Source organism: Lactuca virosa, chromosome 7 (genome assembly GCF_052849685.1).
Source record: "Lactuca virosa cultivar CGN04683 chromosome 7, Lactuca_virosa_CGN04683_v6, whole genome shotgun sequence".
In the NCBI taxonomy this organism is placed as follows: Eukaryota; Viridiplantae; Streptophyta; class Magnoliopsida; order Asterales; family Asteraceae; genus Lactuca; species Lactuca virosa.
The window spans coordinates 201,983,286-202,008,747 of record NC_136432.1 but is presented as its reverse complement, the minus strand read 5'-3'; the positions used below and the strand labels follow the sequence as shown (position 1 = coordinate 202,008,747).

General features: G+C 32.9%; 1 pseudogene; it reads right to left on the bottom strand.

Moving 5' to 3' along the window:
* Positions 1-13,466: 13,466 nt before the first annotated feature.
* LOC145123376 (pentatricopeptide repeat-containing protein At4g21065 pseudogene) lies at positions 13,467-15,382 on the bottom strand (annotated as a pseudogene).
* Between the last annotated feature and the right edge of the window lie 10,080 nt (positions 15,383-25,462).

Here is a 25,462-nt window from a genome sequence, read left to right as displayed (position 1 = left end):
CCTTGGGTTTATGAATATTTCCAAATACATCTGATCAGACTGAGGAAAATGTTTTTATGTATCCTTCTCCTACACCAAGACATTTTGTTCAATCCTCCATACCTTAAAGAATTACTAAAATTCCCACTAAATTTAATGATTATATAATTGAAAGGAAGTATAAATATGGAATTGTAAAATCAGTAAATTACTCTTTTCTTGATACTGAAACTAAGTGTTTTGTTTCAAATTTAAACAAAACCTTGGAGTCTCAAACCTATAATGAAGCTTGTAATGATCCAAGTTAGATCAAGGCAATGAATGAAGATATAGAGGCTTTATACAGAAATAACACATGGGACATAACTGATTTAACTAAAAACAGAAAACCAATTGGGTGTAGGTGGATTTACAAAATAAAATATAAATCTAATGGAGAAATAGATAGGTATAAAGCAAATACAAGTTGCTAAAGGGTATAACCAAAGGGAAGGAAGAGATCATGTTGAGACTGTAACAACCCAAATTTTTACAGAAAATTTCAACTTTTAATTTCATAAATATCAATCACAACATATCCAAAAATCACATTACATATCCGTATCATTATAAAATCCAGAGTATGAAAACTAAATATGAAAACACCAGGGGAATGCATGTCGCGCCACCAAGCCGGGCCCTTGCTCGTATCAGAAGAAGTACCTGACACATACAATAAAACTGTAAGCACAAGCTTAGTGAGTTTCCCAAAATACTCTAATCATATAATCACATATTGTCATGCATACACATAAACACATATAAGTTTGTCATGGACTCCCTCCATTGTCTTCATTGGAACGTCATGGGTTATCCCCATGGTCTTGTATCCCTGAGCCATGGGCTCCTCCCATGGTCTTGCCAAATGCCACGGGCTCCTCCCATGGTCTATATATATAAATCCAATAACAAACAATTATATATTCCCATACAAATCATTTCGTAACCGTTAATGGGTCGGCCTTGGTGCCTTCGACCCATGAGTGTGGTGAGAAGACTCACCTCAAATATCAAACAATAGCTGACTAGGTCCGGCCTCCAAATATCAGCTCTACTCAACCCCTAAGAAGAAAAAATTCCTTAAATACAACCCAAAATCCCCTAACACCCCTTAAAAGTCAAACTTGGTCAAAGACTAAAGTCAACGGTCCGAGTTGTCCTTCAACTCGTCGAGTTTCTTCGTTAACTGTACAGATCGGGAAAACCCTCATCAACTCGCCGAGTTAGCCAGAAATCCAACAACTTAATGCATTAAGCTATTTTCATCGAATCAAGGAACTCTAATACTCATATCTCCTTCAAAATGATGTCTAGAAGGGTAAAGTTTCCAACTTTACCCTTAGGAACCGCCACAATGAGCCCAAACCTGAACCCTAGTCTCAAAAGAGTGAGACATAACCCTTTAAACCCTTAAACCCTCAAAAACTAGTTCCAAAACACAAATCTAGCATCCTAAGACTGGAAAATCACGTAAAGTTTCCAACTTTACGTGCATGCATGCTAGAAAGGAACCCTAGGACTCAAAATGGCTTAATAAAGGACTTATTGCATGAATGGGACTTAGAACCTAGTAAAGCATGCAGCTTTAAGCCAAGAGAGGTCATGAAAGGGTCAGATCTAACATAATAACCCATGGAACCCTCAACTTCTTGGGACAACCTAAACATAAACCCAAAAATCAAGACAAACCATCAAACCAAGAGATCTAGATGATAACAAAGCAAGGCATCAACTTTATACCTCAAAAGTACTGCAACAAATGGAGAGTTTCTGGATCTAAAGCCCTCCTTCCAAACTAGACACCTCCAACTTCAAAGCTCCTTCCAAAGAATGCCAAAAATCAACTCTTTAATCTCACCACAAGCTCACACACTCAACCTTAGAGGATAATGCATGAAATTAGGGTTTTCTGGACAAGGAGGCTCGTAAGGAGGTCAGCCAAGGGACTTAAGGTCTTTAAATAGGGTGCAACACCCTAAAAATTAGGGTTTCCTTCCCAGCCGCCAACTCGTCTAGTTGGTCCAATAATTCTTGCGGTCAAAATCCATTCAACACGTCGAGTTAAAGCCTTCAAGTCGTCGAGTTCAACAGGAAAAATCACAATTAAAGGAAATAAATTCATACCGGAACTAAGCGTTACAGAGACTTTTCACATGTTGCTAAATTGGTCACTGTTAGACTTGTCATTACTCTTGCTATCAATAATAATTGGGGTTTATTCCAGCTTGATATCAACAATGTTTTTGTGTATGGTAGCTTGGATGAGGATATCTATATGGCATTACCCCAAAGCTATCATACGAAGGAGGAAGGTCGTGTATGCAAATTAAAAAAGTCTATTTATGGGTTAAAACAAGCTCCACGTAAGTGGAATAAAAAATTTTGTAATTCATTGGCTGGTTTTGGTTTCATTCAAACTATAAATGATTTTTCACTATTTGTTCGTGTTAAGAATGATTTTATCGTTGTTTTGCTTGTGTATGTTAATGATATCATACTTACTGGTGATAGTGTCACAAAATTTGAGAATCTTAAGTCTTTTTTGCAATCTCTTTTCTTAATTACAGATTTGGGTAAATTGAAATATTTTTTGGTATTGAGGTGATTAAAACTGATATTGGTGTGTGTTTAACACATAGAAAGTATTGTCTTGAACTCTTACATGAGTTTGAGCTTCTTGGTTATAAACATGTTCAAATTCCTTTGGATCCTAGTTTTAAAGTTAATAAGGATGGTATTGATAATTCTAATGATTTATGAACTAATATAACTGATTAGTAAAAGTTAATTGGAAATTTGATTTATTTGACAATTACTAGGATTAATAGTCCAAGAAAATCACACCTAGAAATTGCAATTAGACTTTTGGGATATTTGAAATTAAATCCAGGAAATGTATTTCCATTATAAAATCTGAGTCATGTGTTGTCACTAGTTTCGTGGATGCTAACTGGGCAAAATGTGTATCTTCAAGAAGGTGTGTAACAGGTTATTGCACTTATCTTGGTAAAACCTTGGTTTCTTGGAGGAGTAAGAAACCGAGTATGGTTTCTAGATCATCCACTGATTCTGAGTATAGATTCTTGGGTTATAGAACGTGTGAGATGATGTGGGTTCATAAAATTTTGTCTGATCTTGGTCTAAAAGTTATGTTTTCCATCTAATATTTACTGTGAAAATGATTATGCAATAAAATTAGCTTTAAATCCAGTTTTTCACGATATGACTAAACATTTTGATATAGATGTTCACATTGCTCATGAAATTTTTTTCTAAAAATGTTATTAAACTTTTTAAAATTGAATCGGATAAAATGTTTTTACAAAAGGATTAACTATGCCTCAACATAATGTTTTCTCAAATAAACTTGGTATGATTTAGGCTTGGCAATTGTGTCGTGCTCGGGTTAGCGGGTCACGGGTTGGCGGGTCAAAATATACCAACCCGAACACGACCCATTTAACTATACAGGTCACGGGTTGGCGAGTTATGAACATAAACCCATATATGACCCATCAACCCACTTCTTTATACGGGTTCACAGGTTGGCGGGTTCGTGGGTCAAATTTAGGTTCGTGTGTTCGTGGTTCAGATTCCATAAATATAATTGATAATTAAACAAGAATAAATTCTTAATGAAAACATATCCGAATTTTAGAAACTTAAGTCTTTAACATCCAAATTAAAATTAAAAACATTCATAGAAACATGTTCAAACTAAAACATTAATACCGATATAGATAAATTCAAGTGATAATGTAATAGCCACAATTCCCATTTTTTCTCCCAAAAAAAAATCATTTCTCCAGCATTGTTTTTTTCTTTATGATGAATTTCAACCTTTAAGTAGAAACAATAGGCAATGTTAAAACACACTAAGTAAAATTGTAAAAATGTATAATAGTGTATAATACTTAATACATTTAAAATATATATAATCTTTTTTTTTTAAATTCTAAATGGGTTGGCGGGTCAACCCGTATATTTTTTTAGAAACTCATATATGACCTGTTTAATAAATAGGTTGACGGGTTGGCGGATTGACGGGTTGAAAAACTCAACCCAAACCCGTTTATTTTGTGTTGTGTTGCAAGCCGTGTCGCGGGTCGTGTCGAGAATTGTCAGACTTAGTATGGTTGATCTTTTTTCAATTGTTTCTTAGTCTTATCCTTTAAAGTGCCAAGTGTTCAATTTGAGGGGAGGTGTTGAATAAAATGGTTTTGACTTAAGTCAAACTTCAGTTGACCTGGATTGTTTAAAATGATTGTTATTTTTATTTTGTATATATTTTGTATGTTTTTGTTTCTATAAAGGTACAAATGTAACTTTTGTATGAGGAAGCGGGTCTGTCCATCCATGGGTATCCGTGGATATAGATTGTTACAGGATGTTATATGTGGTCTTGGTTCCGTTCGATCCTCATAACACAAAATATCTTCTCTCTCTCATTTGTAAAGGGTTACTATTGTTCTTAGGGTTTCGATTAATCTGTCATGTTATTTGATCATCTTGTTCATCAAATTATATGTGAGTGGCTTTGGTGAGAGTAGTTAGGGTTGATGTAGTGAAAGTTAGCAAACGATCTCATTTATTAATAAAATAGATTGTTCATGTTGGGAAATTTGATTGTTATTTTGTATAGTACCAAAATGCAATAAAGTGAAAAGTTGTTTTTAAGTGTTTGGTAAAATAAAATTATGCATGCAAAATTACAAAAAATGACATATTTATATCTTATAGACTTTTTAATTTTTTTATATAACATTGTATCTTTTTATTATTTATAATAATATCTTTATAAAATTTATATCGTTATCAATAATATTAAAATACATCATTTATAACTTCAATTTTTTTATACAACATATATTCAGAGACAAAATTCACATTGCAAAATGGGATGTTGGCGTTATGCAGATCTTAATTTCACAACAAAAAACGAGTAATGTCAATGAGTATAACTAAAGAGAAGTTAGGATGGAAGTCGCATGTTAATTGAAATCTTTTTAATGCAAAGCAACTAAGCAAGCCCCACAAAAGAAATATCGAATACGTATTACAACAGTACATATGAATTAACTCGTAATCGGAAATAATTTAAGTGATGGTTGTGTGTGAGTTATGAGGAGTATGTGATTTTTTTAATAGTTAAAATGAGGGTAATATTGTAATTTAGTTCTTACATGTAATAAGCACCTTTAATTAAGTTAGAGTGATATAACTCAGTCAAAATGATTATTATCGGGTACCAAACACTCAAAAGCGTTTGTCAAGTCATAAGAAACTAATAAACACTTTAGATAAATAATTTCAAATGTCCCTAAATTAAGTTACCTAATTGATGAAGAAAATAGTTTGGTATATAAATCTAACAAAAATAAGATAAATAGTTGCTATACCAATCAATTACTGAACCCATTTAAGAAATACAAAGTGATGGGTCTCCACTAATCCAAATTAACTTTTGTTTCTAACTCTAGTAAAGAAAACAAAGAACATAAATCTTTAAGAAAATGATCAATGGGAGAAATTTTGCACTCAAACCCATTATTATTGTATGCCTTTGCTTATTTTCTTTGAAAAGAACCAAAAAAAGCAAAGAGACAAAGGAACTCACAATTAAGTCGCAATCCAAGCCAAGAAAAATCATGGTTTCGTACAGGAATTTCTTTTCAATAGCTCCATCTCAAAGTGCATCGTTTACCTTCAACCGGCATCACGATTTATTAGACACTAAGGAAAATGACCAAAATGCCCAGAATGGGTGAACGTTAAATATATATAAACCAAATTTGAGAATTGTACTCGGAGCATTTCAACTAAAGCTTAATATAGCTTTTTATTATCTGAAATTTGTCCCAACTTATACCTTTCTTTAATCACTTATTTATCTATTTCAACTAGATGGACTTTGAGTGTGGAGACTAGTTCAATAAATTGGAACTCTTTTTGTTCCTATCAAATTGAATGTATTTTCTTGGAGGATGTGACTAAAAAGTTTTTTTTTAAAGGTAAAAACCTTATTAAAAATAGACTAGCAAGAAGCTAGCCAAAAAGAAACAAATGAATCAAAAAAACGATAAGATTGTGTCTTAAAGTCACTCTATCCAATTAATATCTATTTTACACCTAACATTACATAAAAATAAGATTGATTAACAATTTGAAATGTTCAATCGTTCATTTGCTCTATTTGTGCTTCTATGAAACGGTGGACTATATTTTCGACACTTGATCCCCTATTTCTAATAACTTATTCAATTTATCAACATTAATCAAATTTATAAAATAAATATTAATTATCTTTTGACTAACTAATCTTAGATTATTAGATATGTAAAAGAATTATTAATTATCATTAAACAAAACTTATGGGCATTAACAAACAAAAAATTATAACGGAAAAAGACCAACAAAACTTGTCTAAGACTTTTATGTCAAAAGCCCTAAAAAATAGATGTTTGTATAGGAAATATATATATATATCATTAGAAAAAATATGACACAAATATATAACATTAGAAAACATAACGATCATACTATAAGCTTATCATCTATTTTTTTTATAACTATATATTAGATCAAAGTAAAGCCAATATCAATTATCAAATATAACTTGTGTTTATAAACCGACAAATTAAATGATAGTGTTTTATAAAATGTTTTAAATAAACCATGTGGTATATTAATTTAATCTTAGAGAAAAAAAAAACTTTTCCTTTGAAAATTATTTTTAATTATACGTTTTTGTTAAATAAATTTAGTGAAAAAGGTTGATTTGTCAAAAATAATAAAGTGTTTTAATGATATTAGGAATAATAATACACAAAAAAGTAACTTTTAGTTACAATATCTTTAACAAAATGTCAGGATTAAGATTTAAGCATCTAGAAGGGGTATCAGCAGATCAGATGCATGTAATTTATATATTGTATTTAGTTTGAACAATTACAGAAAACTTTTTTTAATTATATCATCAGAAAATAATAAAACTATCAGAATAGATTATATGCTCATTCTCTCTTTTGATTTCGAATATATGTATGTTATGGGCATTTAATTAATAGAATCCACCTTCTACCTCCTCCACCGCCCAACCATCAATCACCATCGCCATCACCATCGCCACTTGACTATACTCCCCAATGGGTTCCCTAGCTAGCTACCGTTGATTACAAAAATCGTTCATATTCACCTAATAACAAAATAGAATGCACGTAGTGAACTTATTATACCTATGCTGAATTATTGTTTCCTTGATAACATAGATACACTTTGACTTCAAACTTGATCTAAATTCAGAACTTTTACATGAATATAAATTAAACTATAACTATATATACTGTGTCTAACAAGAGCTATAAATTTTGTGAAATAAGCATATCTAATTCACAAAATAGTCATAAATCAAATATAGTGAGCATAATAAGAGGAGACAAAGATGATGAAATCTTCTGTCATGTTTTTTTCCTATTTGTTTATAATATATTGTGGTAACATGTGGCCAGCTACGCTAAGTTTCAAACTTTTGAATGGTTCACATGAAGTCTGGGAAAAGGTGTCCTTTTCTTGGTTTTGTTTAGTGGGTGATTAATTGTATTTTAAATGTAATCTTCAAATGTTAGGCATTGATTATATGCTTTAGAACCTTACCAAAAAAGAAATAGGTCATAAATTTGGTGAGTTGTCTTATTAGTTGAATATGAATGGTGGATGATGAGAGCTCTAGAAACATATACTTATATATCTAACGTTCAATAAAAATTACAACAACGAACCCTACTTCGTACTATTCAAATGTCTAAACTCTTCACTAGGAAAATGTGAAATATGTTTTCTTATTGTTGTCGTACGTGTCAAAGTTTCTTAAGAAAATTGATATGAAGTTGGTCTTATATTGGATGGGAGGGATCTCCATAATACGGTATATTTGGGAAGTGGTACTTTCTGTTCTCTTTTCGATCGTAAGTAAGGTCATTCTAGGTAGGGTGGTAAAATTGCCAATAGCGTAGAGTTTTCAATAACAAGATAATGGTTAAGCCACTTGGTTTTGACCTATATTTTTATATAACAATATATTATGATTATGGATTATGATGGTGGAATTGCCAATCTAAATACCAGAAAAGAAAAGGTGTAGTTCTCTCCATATGCAAAAGTTTGGTTTCGAAAGTGAGCAATAACCTTTCGTCTTTTCACTTTCCAAAAACCATTCACAGCACATTAAAACACTTCTACTACACGGATAAACCGAGTATATATATATATATATATATATATATATATATATATATATATATATATATATATATATATATATATATATATATATATAAATAAGGGAGAAAGAGTGAAGATCTCTCATTTTCAGAAAGAAGTGCTACCTGAAATCACCTAAAATTTGTCATTGGACTTATTCAACCATCAAGAACTTATAATAACATAAATAATTTTCCATTTATACATGTAATAATAATGCCATAATGGAATTCTGTACGTACCTTTCTTTCTCTCTAGTACATCATCAAGATCCAGGAATCCTGCAAAGCGATGTACTGTCTGCAAAACATATGCCAATAATGGAATCAGAACCTTTCATCTTTGCTTCACATGACACTTTTGCCACTCACCACTCGATCTTTTTCAAGATAGGGAACCCACTTGGCCATGGTGACAAACTTGCCACTATTATGTGGGGTGATTTTTAACATGATATGGGAATATCAAACCAGATTGGGCGCTACCAATATGGGCTGACCATCAAAGGACATGAACAATCCTATACAAAAGTGTTATCCCCTAGTGTACATTTACAGATTTACTTGTACCAGAAAGAAATCTTATGAGAAGACTGGCATCAGCCATTAATTTGAGAGTCACATTATCTAACGCTTGAATTATATGTCATGCAACATGTAAGCATAATGTTGAGGTGTGGATTCTATCTAATAGTGAAGGTTAAGTTGTTGTTGCAACTTCGGCCAAGGGCGAAGCCTTCCTAGAGCACAGTCTCGGCTTCAACCTAGAGCGCAGTAGTTAGCTTCGATCAGGAGCGGAGCTCTGAGAAACCGAAGAAGAATCCAAGGCTTCGGCACGAAACCTAGTTTGAGTGAAGTCAAGATTTGGCGTAACAAAGGGTTGAGTCAAGAAGCATATATATTCAATAAAGCCTCACACTAAAGCATAGCCATTTTTAGCGAAGCTTGTCATTTGAGCTTCGCCCTTCGGTGCTCTCCTCACCTCTAGTGATCTAAGAGCAGCCCAAATCCCAGTATGTGTGTTTTTGTGGAAACGTCAAATATATATATATATATATATATATATATATATATATATATATATATATATATATATATATAAAAGGAGCACAACGCTCAGCAAGAAACTAAGACGCAGGCAAAAGTACAGAAAAAACAGAACATAAGTAGAGGGAATTACAAAATAGAGTGATTAATATGAGTAAAAATGAACAACTTCCGGTGTGTTGACTTGGTATTCTTAAAAAACCAAGGTGGGTATGTAATTCAAGGCCCAAACCATGCCAATGATGTCATAGGCCCATGAGTTCATCCCAAGTTAAGCTTAGTAAGTTCATGAGTTTATTAGTTGACATTAAGCACATATAAAATCATTATTGGGAAAACAGCAAAATAAATTAAGAAAGACTCCTTTATATAAAACACGTGTTCTTAAAACTTCATGAGAGTTACAATAAGTATGAAAACATATTAGTGTTAGCCTAATAAGATTTTGGGCATTATTTTGTATTGCGTATTATATTGGCCCATAATTAGCTAGTCTATAAATTATGTATTTCTCTTTCATTGTATTCGTACTTCTCATTTAATAATAATATGAAACCATAGTCGTTCTATGTCTTTTACTTTTTACTTCACATTGTATCAGAGATCGGTTGATCATTTGTATTTTCGATTTTTGGGGGCGAGTTTTAGTAGGCACGGCGTTGCGTGGATCGAACTGTTCAATTTTCAAGGTTTTGGTTATGATTTCCTGCTTCGTTTATGAATTATGTTTGGTATGATTTGTTTGATTTTGTTGATTTCGAGATCTTGATTGTTGTTGTTGCTATTTGTATTTGTTGTTGGTTTTGGTTATTTTACTATTATTGGAAATATTGCCCCGAAAGATGATTCTCTTCGGTCCATTAGTATCCAACTCGATGGTAAGAGTTATGCATATTGGAGTTATGTTATGAAGAATTTCTTGCGAGGCAAGAATATGTGGGGGATTGTTAAAGGTGACAAGAAAAAACCAACAGATGACAAGGCTGGAATTATGCAACCATATTGGATTCATGGGAGACTGATAACTCTAAGATCATTACTTGGATTAATAATTATGTTATCGAGTGTATTGGTACTCAATTGGTGAAGTATAACACAATAAAGGAGGTTTGGGATCATTTTGGATAGGTTGTATACTCAGTCTAATTTTGCAAAGCAGTACCAGAAAGAGTTTGATATTCGAGCCCTTCAACAGAACAATATCAGTGTTCAGGAATTATATGCAACTATGTCGGATTTGTGGGATCAACTGGCTCTTACAGAACCTGCTGAGTTGAAGTCTTTCAAGATTTATATTGATAGAAGGGAAGAACAACGTTTGGTTTAGTTTTTGATGGCATTACATTCAGATTTTGAAGGCTTGTGTGGATCAATCTTGCATCGCACACCTCTTCCCATTGTTGATTCACAAGTTGATTGTGTGTGTGTATATATATATATATATATATATATATATATATATATATATATAGAGAGAGAGAGAGAGAGAGAGAGGATATACTGGATTTGCAAAATGAATCAACAAAATGAATTTTTTTTAAAATACAACAATAATACGATTTAGCAAAAAAAATGAATTGATGTTTCATTTTTGCGATGATTCACTAAAGTTTTCCGAAAAATGAATCAAAACGTGATTCAGTAAAAAAAAATGAATCATAAATGTTTTTTCGAAGAATTTTTTTATGAATTATATTATTTTTATATCATCTAATGATTTATTACCAATGATGCATTTGTTACCATTCCTGCCAAATATTTACTTCTTATTTTGATCTTGATTATATATATATATATATATATATATATATATATATATATATATATATATATCAAAATTGACATCATTTCCAGCTTCATCGTATCAACTACTAAATTTTGCTTGAATTTTCAAATGCATCATTGCCTAGGCTTTCGTGATACCTATATATATACAATTTATGTGTGATTATTATGTCACATGTTTAAACTTTGATATAATATTTTCTAACTAGGTGTGAGACATATGTACTACATAGGTTCATTAGAAAAATTAAATATCAATGTCTAAACATTGAACATTTTTATAGTAAAATTTTGAAATAAATAAAAACTGAAATGATGAATTAGATAGTAGGTTATAGTAAGATGGAAAATATCTTTAAACTTACTTAATAAAAGCTACATCCTTTTGATCAATAAATTATTAAAAAAAAACGATACATCATCTTTATAAAAAAAATGGTAATATTCAAAACAACGCAGCATATTACCCAATTTTTCTTAAAAAAACAATCAAATTATTTTCATATTTACTAAAACCGTTATATTTTTTTAATTTATTCTTTTGTTATATCCGTAAAACCAATAGTATACTTCGATAAATGCTAAAAAAAACATATGAAATGATTACTTTTGAAACATTGTTCTTAACAGGAAGGAATAATTATTAAGGAATTCTATAACAATATTTTCCAATAGGATCTTAATAAGTACAATGTTATAAAATGATTGATTTTGAAAGTACATTGTTATGAAATGATTGTTTCTGAAAATACAATGTTATAAAAGGACTATTTCTGAAAGTACAATGCTATATTTGATTGTTTTTTTCTCAAGTTTGTCAAGTAAGATGCAAGCAATAGCAACATACTTTCATTTGATTTGTATTTACATAAAAACATCATACAATTCCATTGCTACTTAATTTTATAAGTTTATTAATAAATTTAAAGTACAACATTTTTATTTATAAAATTTCACATTTTTATTTATTGGAATTTAAATCTCTCAAGAGAAATAAAACAATTTATAACTTTATATTTAAATTGATTTCCACCACACAATCTCAATGTTGAAGTTTTATGGTGAAGCGTTAGTATTAGTTTAAGTCCACACAAGAAGTATCAAACTTCATAAATTTCATATGAAGGAGTAAAAAGGTAAAATGCATAACTAATAGTATTACACAGAACTCCATAAATAGGATTTACAAAGTTGGCTTGTTTTTTTTACCAAACCATCTTTATGTGTCACTAACCAATCCAGAGAGACTTGAAAGCCGGCTGTAGATAACATATCTATAAAAAATAAATAAATAAATCAGTTCATGTACGGAAATCAAACAAACCCAATTCCTTGAAAAAAAATATTTTAAGGTGTTAAAAACTTGTTGAGTTGCTCTAACATTATTGTCGCCTTATTTATAAAACCGATATTCTTGCAAATTTAATAAATATTTATATACTATAAATGTAGGAGATTAAAAAGAGTAGTAAAGAAACGAATCGGGAAGTGTTAGTTTACACATTTAATAGAATGAATAATTTACACATATAATAGACGTATTAATTATTGAAATTGATTTTAATAAAAAAGTAAAAATATAGACGTATTAATTATTGAAATTGATTTTAATAAAAAAGTAAAAATATCATAATAACATGTGAAATTTAAGAAATTCTAAAGGGTTTATGCTACAAAAGTTATTGTATATACAACTTTTTTCTATTATAGTCTCAGCTTTATTTTTTGTTCCTTATTTGCCATTATATTTTAGAAAACATCTCATTTTCGGGCCTTTGGCCGGTCACCAATAGGTGATGATGACATGTCGGTTTTGTATTTTTTTTTCGGTTTACATTTTGCCCCAACATTTACGCATGAGTTTGCATTTAGCCCTAATGTTTACGCATGACTTTGCATTTAGCCCCAACATTTTTTTTATTCCCCATTTGCCATTACTTAAAAAAAATCATTTTAGCCCTTAGCCAGTCACGGATAAGTATTTTGTCTAAGGGCGTGTTCGGCACGGAGCGTTTGAAAGCTTCTATCTTCTAGCGTTTGACAAAACGCTCTGTTTTGAACAGAAAGCCTTGTTTGGCACTACAAGCTTGTAGCGTTTAGTTTAAACAAAACGCTCAAAATTCAAATGTTGTTTCACGTAGTGTTTAATAAAACGCTACAAGCTAGAAGCTACTCACTACCTGCTACTAACTATTTTTGCCGAACACGCCCTAAATGTTATAAGGTTGTTTGAACTTTGAAGTCAATATCAACATTTGGCTTAAGAACATCTATTCATCAACTTCCGATACCGTTAGACCAAAACCTGCTTTCTAATCAAACATTTATTGTAACTTATAAATGATAATCCACAATCAATAAACATCCAACAAATGCCATTTTATAAATGGAAAATTCAAATACAAAAGAAACAAAATCAATTATGAAAAACTATGATAGCTTTTAAACTTGCATGCTCTTTAAATAGTAAACCCCTTCCTCTTTCTCATCACCAATAATCCCCACAAGAACACTCTCCATTCCTAAAATGATGAAACCGTATCCGATCCCTAATCAAAACCTCTCGTTTATAAACACTCGAAACATGTTTCATAAAAGAGTGGCAATCTTCACAAGATCTTAAATTTTTCACAATCCTAATTATACTCCCTTGTTTCATTTTCATCAATCCAAAAGATACTGCAAGCTTCTCACTATGGTGAAGCAACTGTGAAGCTTTCTCTTCATCATCTATTTCAAGCAACACTTCTGATAATTTCGGATCATAACCACTACCCTTTAATCTCTCCTCTATTTCTTCCAACTTTTTATAAATACTTTCTGCCTCAATGTTACAAGTACTTCCAGCTGTAAATTGGTAGATTTCACCATTGATTTCAATTCGACTATACCCTGATGGTTTCACAAGCCCTTTTTTGTTCATTAAACTTCTCACTTTTGCTTTGTTTTTCCATTTCCCTTTTGATGCGTATACATTACCAAGTAACACATAAGTCCCACAATCAGAACAAGAATCTTGAAACTGTTCGATCAAATGCTCCAATCTTTCTGCGTCTCCATGAACCTTACAACCCCAAATCAAAGATCTAAACATTACAGAATCGGGTTCGATTGGCATTGATTTTATAAACTTTTGGGCTTCTTCTAGTTGTCCAGATCGAGCAAGTAAATCTACTATGCATCCGTAATGTTGTAAAGTTGGTTTTAGTTTATAAACTTTCTTGATGTTCTTGAAATGATGTAAACCTTCATTAACCCATCCCATGTTCCTACAAGCAGATAATACAGCAGTCATTGTCTTCTCATCTGGCTTTATTTCAAGATTCTTCATATCCTCAAACAATTCAAGAGCTTCTTTGCATAGTCCATGGCTTGAAAGTCCTGATATCATTGCTGTCCAAACATAAACATCTTTATTGTCTGCTTCATTGAAGATTCTCATTGCACTATCTATGCACCCACATTTTGAATACATGTCAATAAGAGCAGTGACAACGTTCTTTTTTAACTGGGTACCTTTAAGATTAACAAAGTCGTTGACTTTTATGCCAACACTCAAAGCTCCAGTATCAGCACAAGCTCTAAGAACAGAAAGGACAGTAACGTCATTTGGCTCAAAACCCTCCATTACCATCTTATCAAACAATCGTAACCCCTCAAGGGTCATTTTGTTGTCAACATAACCATTGATTACTGAAGTCCAAGAAACCACGTCTCTCTCAGGCATTTTATCAAACACTTTGGATGCAAACCCCATTTGGTCACAACCGGAATAGAAATGGATCAGGGCATTTTGGATATACAAATCGGGGGAAAACCCAGACTTGTATATCAACCCATGGAGCTGTTTTCCGAATCTTTTTTGTTTTAGTTTGGAGCAAGCTTTGAGGACGAATGGGTAAGTAAACCTGTCGGGTGTAGGGGAAAAGGGGTCTTGAGAATTATGCCAGGTGAGGAAGAGGGAGATTGACTGAAACGGGTCAGAAGAGTCGGAGTAAGCTCGTATCATGGTGTTATGGAAATAGGAGTTCGTAGGGGTTTGTAGGGAGTTGAGAATGTGGCGGGCGTAGGTGAGGTTGCCGGAGGGTGATAGAGCTGTGAAATTGAATATTTTGCTTAGGTTTTGGGGATCCGTTTGTTGGTGTTTCAGTAATTGAGCATGTAGCTGTGTCGCTTGCGCCATTGTTGCGATTTCCATGTCCCTGTAAGCTTTGTAAAAGAGAGCTGGCGCAGGAATTTATACTCACTGTTCTTCCCTGTATGTTATTAGGGTACACGATACTTTGGGTCCAAAAAGTTAATTATTATCGAAGTTTTCAGTATAATTATCATCGAATTATATAAAAGTTATTTAATCTAATTCTACCCTAATAAATAAACATTTTTTTCATAGACTTATTTATTTTGTCACATATTATTTTGTAGTTATTTTAAATTAATTTATTTTATTTATCATTTTATGGTTTTTTCTTATTTTATTGAATTTTATATAATATTTAAATATAATAATTGCAATAAATATAATAATAAATGCATATCAATTTCATTAATGACCTATCTTTTAATTTCAAAATTCTTAAATTAAAGTGTTATTAGTTTCCTTTGTTTATTTATCTAAATTATTTATTTAAATTTATAAAAAAAAAACACTTTGATTATAATAATACAACTAGATTATGACCCGCGTTAAACGCGGAAGAAAAAAAAAATACATATCATATTAATAGGCGGCATTTTATTTGGTGGAATTTTAATAAAAAAATCTTAATTAGATTCATTTTTAGAGTTTTTGAACCAAACTTATTAAATAAAAATATTTAATATTTATATTAGAACAATTTGTTTTTTTAGAACAGTAATATTTAACACAAATGATCCACATGATCTTTGTTCTTTATTTTATCACAACTTGATGCGACTCATTGATTAAAACATGTTGTACAGTAGCTTTATGACTAACTTTGTTCCAAGTAACAAACCCCTATTGATGAAACATATTTTGTCTGTTAGATCTAGTAAAGATGTGCAGACATATAATGAATGGAAAATCTAAATTTTTAGTGACAATCTTCTAATGTGTGATTGAATTATGACAAAACTGATAAGAAATAAATGAAATATCAATTAATTTGATTAAAACCCATATAGATACATCCAACATCATGGAAAAAGATTTGAATTTTCTGATATATGTCTTGGAATTGACAATTCCTTTGTTTAACATTATAGAAGAATTTTCATCTACTTACATGGATAGCTACAACAAAACAAAGATCATTATTTATGATGAGTTTGGAAAAATGAAATACAAAGAATCAACTTATTAATGACCAAAAAAAAGAAGCTTTCTTAAGGAAAATGAAGAAAAATATGGAACTTTACTGAACATGGTTCCCTCTCTAAAAGGTCATTTGAAACATCATGTCCTTTTGTCTATTTCATCATGTTTCTTCTTTTTCCTTCCAACCTTTTTTAGCATCTTCCCAAATTCATACGAATATAACCATGGTTCCCTCTCTAGAAGGTCATTGAAGTTTGTTGATTTAATAACCTAATGCATCAAAAGGACATCGATCAATGAAGAATTTGGAAAAAAATGATAAAATAGTGCTAAAAGGTCACATATGTATATATGAGTATTTTATTTCTTTTTATGTGGATTCAGATGAAGCATATTTTAATCTCCAAAACCACATTTTGTGTCAAAAGGGAATTTAAATCAAAACAATCACCAAGTCTAATTAGCCAAATGATGTATCATGTAGATATTCGAGTAGGAAATTACATATTACAAAAGAAAATGATTTGTGTGATGAGGTAAAGTCTGTATATAGGTATATAACTATAAGAGTTAGGGCACCAAACCAAATGAAAGCCATAGAGCTAAAAATAAAAAAATCATGAAATTGTTTATTACATATGCAGATTTTATGGGCAATTCAGAACCATAAATCCTCTTATAATGCTCTTTCACAAACCTCTAGGAATAATACTCTCGGATCTTCTTGCGTTCCATTTCTATTTCTCAAAAAGCTTGTTTCGGTTTTGTCAGTAGGTTGACTTAATTCTGGGAAATGCTAAGACCCATTGGGATATGAGGGAACGGTTTGTGAGGCTACATTTGGTTTCTAGAGGGAAATACAAATCCAAAATTATAACTGATCCCCATTTCCTGCTTCTGATTTGATAAAGGTGAAATTAAGGTTTGTTTGTGAGTAGAGTAATTGGGATCCAAATTAAAGATGAAATCTTGGTTGCTACTACTTGCAAAGTAACGTTTTTGACATTACTTTGATTCATACAGATACAGGTGACAAAATCAATAAAATAAAAGAACAATGTGACTGAAAGAAGTATGAACATAAGATGTGTGAAATGACAAATTAATTCTTTGAAGAGGCGTCCTCGTTTTTGCAGAAATGAAAAGATGTGTGATTAAATTGTGATAAAACTACAAATCAATTTAAAAAGTAAACAATGAGTGAAAGATAATTAGAGAAAGCTCTAAAATGACAATTAATAAAAATAGTAAAAAAAATACATCAAGTAATTTAAAAGCAAATAAGTTATTAGGTAAAAAAGCATATTATAATTAACAGTAATAAAAAGAGTTTCAATTGCGTAAAACGTAACCCCACTAATGTATATTATGTTTTAGCATTGTACTTTTCAAAGGACTCATTTTATAGCATTGTACATTGTAAACTGACATTTTTTGACCGATTGTAATACATGACAATTAAACAAATAAGTGTTCACACTTTAGGTTTAAATGTCATAACTTTAAAGTGCAATGCTAAAAATGATAAAAATGAAAAACACAAACATATTAACTGGCAATTGAAAGCTAAAATGTAATTAATTGTGAAACAATGAAAATACAATGTAAAATGTAATTGAAAACAGAAATAATGAAAAAAATGAAAATCGAAATAATGTAAAATGTAATTGAAAGTAAAATGTTATTAATGTAGAAAAAATTATAAAGAAAGTAATAGCAATGTACTTTCACATCCCCATCATACATACCTTAATGCTTTGAAGGAGAGAGTGATACAAACACAAAAAATCGTCACTATAAAAAAAATATGTCAAAGTACAATGTTTTTATAGGAAAAAACAATAAAAAAAATTAAAAAAATTTATGTTTAACATGTACAGACGGAGAAGGAAAAATATAACTGACATATTAGATGAATGTGAAGCTTGAAGTTATTGTTCTTCAAAGTCTGCAATGGCTTAATGAGAAATCGAACGTGTGAAATAGAAATTGAGAAAGGGAAAAAGTTTTTTTACATAAAAAAATATTTAGTTTTAGCAGCAAAATCTGGTGACATATTTCAAAATTCGAAATTCCATGATTAGTATGGACAAATTTGGTATGTTACTTATGGCATAAGGCATACATATGGTTTATGGTTATGAATACACCATAATTGAACTTTCCAGAACTCTGAGATAAGTACGAATACACCAGCACAACCACGTAGTGACAATAAGCTTAAGAAATTGATCCACCTCAAAATCAATGCAATTTCATTTTCTGCCACCAATAACCATATAATTTTTGAGGAAACGCTCCAAGATCAACTCAACAATTGAATAAGAACTACCATTGAGCAGGGACAAAAAATTCAGTAATAGGGTCAAAGGCACAAGGGCAATTTCGCCAAAATTAAGTATCTTTAACATAAAGCGGAAGTATACATTATAAATTGATCGGGTACAATTTTCTAAATAAAGTTACCCAAGAGCAAGCAAGCAACCACAACATGAAGTGGGATAGTATTATACTCAAGGGAAATTTCATCTAACCTGAAAGGAAAAACCAAGAACCAAGAACAAAACACGCCAAAGTACCCCCAAATTACATTAAACTGAAAATATAACTCTACCAAAGAAAATTCTTAAACTCACAACTTAAAAATAAACTATAGATTATTGAACTACCCTAAAAATAAAACACACGCCAAACTCAAACAACAAACCACAGCTATAATAAAGTATGTCACCACAGTTAAAAAGTTAATGGAATGAAAAAAAATTATTTAATAACTAAAATAGAGAAATAAAAAGTTTTAGCATTCAACCTAAAAATTACAATGAGTTTGTTTTTTCGGCACAAATGGAGTTATAGCATTTCATATAAAGGAATAATATAACCAGATTTTCAATTAAAAAACCACGAACATCAATGGAAATGGATTTTCATGGTTTAATGGTAGAACATAAAACAGTTAAAGAAGGTTTAACTATAAAAAAACTCAAAAGAAGATCCAAAACAGAATAACCTCTACAAAAGGGAGAATAATAATTACTAAAGCCTTAATCGTGAACCTCTTTTTGAGTTGTATTAGAAATTTCTTCATCAAAACTGAAAGGAACAGAAGAAAATAACATAGCCGATTTAAAATATGATGCATAGGAAAAAAAACCTTAAAATCAAACCCCTAATCGTACCTGGACTCGACGGATCCGCCTTCATAACTTGGAGGTGCTGTTGGATGTCAGATGGAAGTCTAAGATGAGGTGTAGCGGCGGGGAAGCAAAGATGGTGGGTTTAGCATGAAGAAGCTAGGGTTTCGACGACACGGATGTTAGAGGAGATATGAGGAGAAACAAAGAATCCTAATTGATTAGGAATAGAAATAATGGGAGGATGAGTGCCAAATAGGAGGAGTTACATAGTGGGGAAGACGTTAAATTGGTAATTGATAGAATGTGGGAGTCGAATGTTAAAGGAGGAGTGTTGCAGAAGCGAAAGAGAGACGGTAACAAATTATAGAAAAATCAAGAAATCAGCCTGCGAGATTGAGGGAATTGCCTATTTAAAAATTTAAATTGAAGAAAAATTAGGAAGACAATGAAGAATAAAGAATAGGCGGGATTTAGGTTTCTACGTAATTTGTTAATTTGGTTAAGGATGATGTCAGCAAAAAGATCTAATGGTGGAAAAGATAGAAATGAAATTTAATCAAGGGTCATACTTCTTTAGTTTATAATTAAGGGTTCTCTGTTAATAATATTTAGAGATTTTTTTATTTTTCTTATAAATTCAAAACTTCTCAAATATTTAGACCTTTATATTTAATTTTTTAGGGAAAATAACGCAACGGCTCTATTATGTATTTTGACTTTACCCTTTCAGTCACTAAATTTTTTTTCTTTCCTTTTAAGGGAACAAAATATTTTTTGTCGGGTCATTTTGGTCATTTTTAAATAATTGAAGGGGTCAGTCGGTAACATCTTTGCCATATCATTTAAAATTTCCACGTGTAACGGATGACTGTGTTTAGTTAGGGTTTTTAATGAGGTACCGACAACCACTCTTTCCGTCTTCATCAACTCTTTCTAGCTACCACATCCATTTCTAATCATCCCTTGCTTCAACCATGGCTATCTACATCACTGTCGATGTTTATTTTCAAGGAATATTTGTGAGAACAAGGACGATCTGATGCGCAAGGACAAGGTTTGAAAACTCAAACCTTGAGTGAATGCTTAAGATCAATGTCTACTTGCTAAGGAATGTTCCAGTCAAGTCTGGCAAGACCAGTCAAGTCTGAGTTAATGCATTCAACAAAGTATTCAAGATATTAAATGAAGAGTGAAGATAATTATCAAGGTAAAGATAATAAATAAGGAACAAGAAGAATGTTTGAGAGAATAACTTGAAAGGTGAGGTAACTAGAATATTGTTATCTTTAAATGAACAATCCGTCTATTGATTTGTTATTGAAAACTCCTATAAATAGGAGAACATGATACATCGTACAAACTGATTTACATACATAAGACTGGATAATAGAGTTACTCCTGACACTCTGATTATCTAAGTTTGACAAAGAGATCTAGTCCTATGATATGTAACATCAAGCTAAATGACAAATACAATTAATACAAATGGATAAAACATTGATTCAGACAAGTTAACATTCCGGACATAACATCCATTCCGGAATGCCTTCATTTGGTTCGGAACACAATCACACAACCTTCACTTCTCTTCCGGACTTAAGCTATTATTCCGGACTGCACACTTACTTCGCACCAACTTCTGTTTCGGAACTTAGACTGACTTCGGAACTTCAAAAGGTTAGAGATTGTTAGAGGTTCACTTTCAGGTTCCAACAATATCCCCCTAAGTGAACTTAGCAATCAGGTCAGCTCAATTTGCTTCTTCCTTAATGAACGTGTAAGCTCTGAACAACTAATCTCTGATTTCGATATATCACCGCAATTGACTTACAAACTTGGATTTGACATGTTCAGGAGCATCAGACTTGGATGCACGACTGATGAACTTTTGAAGAGCCCTATTAGGAACTAGGTGTTTGTCAAGGACTCGGAAGAAGTCCTTCTTGTTTGTCTTTATTGGCTTGTAGACAAACCCGAGAATCGGATAATCAATGGGTCCTTCTGCATGTAGCTCAGCTTCTGGCAGAACGTAATCAATCTTGGCAAGATGGTTCTCGGTTCCAAACAGGTGTGCCAGCTCATAGTCACATCGACAAAATTCAGCAACATAATCCTTAAGGAAACTTAAGGCTGCATGATAAGCACCCATGCTGATATCATCTTTTTGGAGACTCCGGAGATGAGCAGCAATGGTCAGAACATCGTTCGGATTGATTGTAGGGAAATCAGCATCAGTAATGGTGCGGTATGCTGGTTTGTTCTGTGACAACCCGATATTTCGAGTCAATGTAATGTTCAAAAAGTCAAATATTATAAACTATTTTAAATCAATAAAAAAAACGTCAAAAATGAAGTGTTCTAAAGTCTCAATTGGGATACAGAAAGTGTTATATATCGCGTCAAGGTTTTCAGAAATATAAAGAACACTCAAATCCGACTTATAACGAAGAAGTTATGATCAATCGAAAATCCACGACACAACCGGTAAAACACCGTTAAGCGTAAAAAGTGAAATCTCAATAAAATACTTTTTAGCCTTAGGTATCTAAACGATAGTCATAGATTAGGTTAAACCGTGAGCATACATAAAAAGAATGCCCAAATCTGACTTCGTATGAGGAAGTTATGATTTTTCTAAGTTTCGGAACAACAGTAGACAGCTAAAAACTCGAAATAGAGATCGAGCGACTTTTAGCCGACACGACCTAAACAGGTATCGAAGATCTCGTCAATGGTAATACAACGGTAAAAAGACAGACGAAAACGGACGTCGGATGAAGAAGTTATGAATTTTTAACGGATTTATCCTGTCCCGGCCTGTTAAAAATATATTATTAAAAATAAAGTCAAAATTTGCCGATGAAGTCTAAACGAGAGTTGTAGAGTATATTCTCACCTACGCGTCGATATAAAGAACGTCAAAAACGGAGCTCGTATGCGAAAGTTACGCATTTTTGATGTTTTGGGCACACACTTCGAGGCTTATCCGAAGGGTTACGCCCAGCGTACTTCGGAGTACGCCCAGCGTACCCAATGCACGACCTCGGATCAGCCACGTCGCCCCTACACCCTCTACTATCGTCCCATCTGAAGACCGGAGACGTCATCGCTGACGTACGCCCCGCGTACGAGGGTACGCCCAGCATACGAGGTACGCCCCGCGTACTTCGGAGTACGCCCAGCGTACGAAGCCTGTCAGCCCCCCTATAAATAATATGCGAGGGTTCCGACTTCCTTTGCTCATTTCCCTTTTCTCTCTTACTTCTACTCTACGTTTAGCATCTCGAGACGACCCCGACACCCCGGTTACATACCCGAGTCCCGACGAAGTTCCGAAGCTCCGAGATTCCCGAGGAATATACCACTTCCCGGTCGAGGTGCCGCCCGAGAAAATCTTGTTTTCTTCTAAACACCACACTTTCCAGGTGAGTTCATACCCCTACATTTTCACGTCTTTTTCATGTTTTAGGGGGGGAAATACAAGTGAAACACGAGAAAAACTTATGTTCAAATACGCACCGTTATATATGGTTTCGAATATTTTACTTACATCCTGTTTATAAATGTTAAACAACGTTAATACCCAAGTTACACCTTACATGCAAAGTTGGTATTATGTCAAATTTTTATCAACAAATGGAACACACTTTTGAAAAACTATAATAGGTATAATTTACGAAATATTCATGACAACTTCTCATAAACACGATAAAAAGGAAATACTTTTATTTACAAGTAATGTGGACTTTTCATTCCGTAAATCTATTGATACTAAGTTTTGTGAGACATCCGGCTTCACCGTACTCTCGAGTACGCATTTCAAGTCCTGTATTATAAACCATAATCTCTTGTAGGGAGAGCGTGATACTTGTGTATAGATCTATACGGGATTGACAATCCCGCACCTAAATTGTTAGCTACAGTTAGACCGGCAGGTCTGGGGTGACAAACGTCATAACACTGCAACGCCTGAAGAACGTTGTTACAGGCAGTCTGGGTCAATAGTATGGTTATAAATCTCACATGGAATATCGAAATATCTTGATTTACGAGACTCTTAAATGCATTCAGTGTTACATTATATATGTATAAATCCACTTTCACCATTTTAGCCTGAAAGATACTATTGCATTCCAGCCTTTGGAACCTTTTCAAACTATCACACTTACATAGAAAATATTGGATTTTCTGGAAAAACACGTTCAGTTATTTTACCTAAAGACATACAAATTTTAGTACAAAAACGCTTATGAACTCACCAACTTAATTGATTGACATTTTTTCAAAACTACTTGTATTTCTCAGGGAATCAGTAATACAGGTAACCATCATCTTTTGGAGAAGGAACGCTAAGACGTCAGTTATCAAAACATTTTAAATCATCATATTTGTAATATTCTTTTGAAACATGTATTACATGAACCGATGTAACTTTTATTATATTTATGATGGTTGTGTTACTTTCTTTACAAATATTCAACTGTTATGATACTACGTGAAGTCATCCACCCCCGAATGTTTCCGCCATTTTGGTTTGGGGGTGTGACAGATTGGTATCAGAGCATTGTTTATAGTGAACTAAGTATATCGAACCACATAAGATATACAAAGTATAAATGCAAAGGGACTAAAACCCTCTGACAAAACGTTTTCATAAACTATACTTTTAATAAATTAAAATGATATATTTTTTTTATATAAAAGTATAAGTACACGCATGCATCGGTCTCGTATCATAACTAAAATTTTACAAAAGTATTAAGGCAAGTTGCGACACTACGATTAGGCCCCGGGGTATGTAAGCAGATCGAGAATAAATATAGCCTGATCAACTATATTTATCCTGTATGTGACCAACGTATGTCGAGGAATGGTCGTAGTGAGCAACAAGTCGAAAACTTACCAAATGTAATACTAGAATCAAACTTACAAATTTGAAATACTATAGGAGTATTTTATAAAATCATAAAAACAATAATAATCATGCGAACCTCGATATTTAGTTACAATTAGGAATCGTCAAATAAATAAAAATTTTATTTATCAAAAGTTACCTTTTACTCCCAAATTTTTATATAATTCTCTTGCCTCTATTTCTCGACTAGACAAAATGGCAGGATTTCACATTCCCGGGGATCCCTATTACCCTAACCAGGGTAATGGAGGCTGGATTGAGGAGGACCCAAAGGAAGATCCCGACGAGATCCCCGAGGAAGAGCTAGAAGAGGATCCCGAAGAGATCCCCGAGGAAGAGCCAGAAGAGGATTCCGAAGAGGATCCCGGGGAAGACCTAGATGAAGAGTCAGAAGAGGAAGGAGATGGTGGGAGCACTGACTCGGAACCCGAGGTCTACAATCCTCCCCGAGGAGCAGCAAATCCCCAAAGGAACTTCCAGGGCCCGGCGCCCCGCTGGGCTGTGGATCTGAAGCGATAGAGCAGGGAGCAAGGGCAACGCCCACCCTATGGCATGACACGATGCTTTTATAACCTCATCAACGGGGGTTCGGCTGACATGGTTCGTCGCATTGCCAACCAAGGCGAGCAAGCAAGAGCAAATGCCATCCAACTCTTGGACATTGGGGCCACCGCTACTGTCACTGCGGTACGTCTTTGTCGTCTGGACGAAGAACATGAGCGGACAATAGAGCACATATTTTCCCTTCAGAAGGATATTACTGCTACTAGATCCGAAGTAAGGGAATTCCGTAAAAACCAAGCCACGATGGAGAGGCGCATCATCGAGGCTGAACGTCAAGTAGCCCGAGCTCAGACTTCCACAACCACATACCATGGTCCGCAGCGTGCCACCCGCTCGGAGTAGAGCACGTACTTCTGGCGCTATATATATATATATACTTATCGACTAAGTGTTGGTGTTACTCTTTCCTTTAAATGTAAACCCGACGGATTGTGAGTGCACAATTCGGGGGCCCGAA